Source organism: Ochotona princeps, chromosome 27 (genome assembly GCF_030435755.1).
Source record: "Ochotona princeps isolate mOchPri1 chromosome 27, mOchPri1.hap1, whole genome shotgun sequence".
NCBI lineage: Eukaryota > Metazoa > Chordata > Mammalia > Lagomorpha > Ochotonidae > Ochotona > Ochotona princeps.
The window spans coordinates 4,108,959-4,110,217 of NC_080858.1; positions in this window are offsets into that span (position 1 = coordinate 4,108,959).

Below are 1,259 nucleotides of genomic sequence, written 5' to 3' on the forward strand. Positions count from 1 at the left end.
CTGGGAAAGCAGCGGAAGTTAGCCTAGGTCTCCGGGCGTCTGCCACCCACATAGAAGACTGGTGGAATTCTTGCCTTCTGGCTTTGGGTTACCCATATGGGAGAGTTGGGTAGAAGTCCCATATGGGAGACTCGGATGGAATTCCTGCCTCCTGGGTGCTGTGACCATTTGGGAAGTGAGCCAGTGGCTGGAAGATCTCTCTCTGTCGAGTAAATATGTATATCTTCAATTTTTTTTTCCGACACATTCAGTAAGAACTCAATGCTGAAACTTACAAAGTAGTAGGGGGAAAAATGTCCTTTCACTAATGAAAGGTAATCCCTGTGGCCTTGCGGTCTTTGAACGGTTCTGTCTGTGTGAGTGTATGCATGTCTAGGAAGTGTTCCAGATTTCTCAGTGTTGTAGCTTCCCATCCATCTTTCTTATTGTTGTGTGTTGTTGACTCAGAGCTGCAGATGAGTTAGACAAAAGTGTGCTTTGACATGCCTGTGCAGTACCTGATGGAAGAAACACCTTTCTATTTTTTTAATCTTAGGAGGTTTATTCCAGCGGGGCAGGAACAGGACGGGGTGGTGGGGAGGGGAGGAGGAAGAGAAAAACACCTTTTATTAAAAAATAAAGATTTACTATTTATTTGACTTGAAAGTCAGAGTTACAGAGACAGAGAAAGAGAGAGAATCTTGCATCTGCTGGATCATTTCCAAATTGATCATGATAGCCAGAATGGGCTGGTCAGAAACTAGGAACCAGGAGCTCCCTTGTGGGTGCGGGGGCCCAAGGCCTTGGGCTGTCCTCCACTGCTTTCCCAGGCCATGAGCAGAGAGCTGGAAGGGAAGTTGAGCACCTAGGACATGAACTGGCACCCATAAGTAGTACCAGTGCCTCAGGTGGAGGATTAGCCTGTTATGCCACTATATCAGCTCCAAACACCACGTTTTGAAATAATGGATTTGTGGCAGCACTGAGCTGGGGAAAGGGGCGGAAGGCAGGATCCCCTTGGAGAGCTCATGAGGTCACCCCATGGGAAGAGCGATGGCCTGCAGAGAAGAGAGACTGCTGTCCGCAAGCTCACATGGAAGGGGCCCAGCTGTCCCAGCACACACTCAGCCTGGGTGTGCACACAGTCCCCAGGCTGGGAAATCGCTCTCCAGTGTGGGTTGACTGGTGGCAGAGGGGAGGGGTCTGAGGGGAGGGGGGAGGCCTGAGAGCGGAATGTGGGCTGGGCCAGGTTTCAAATTACAAGTGGCACAGAGGCGTGA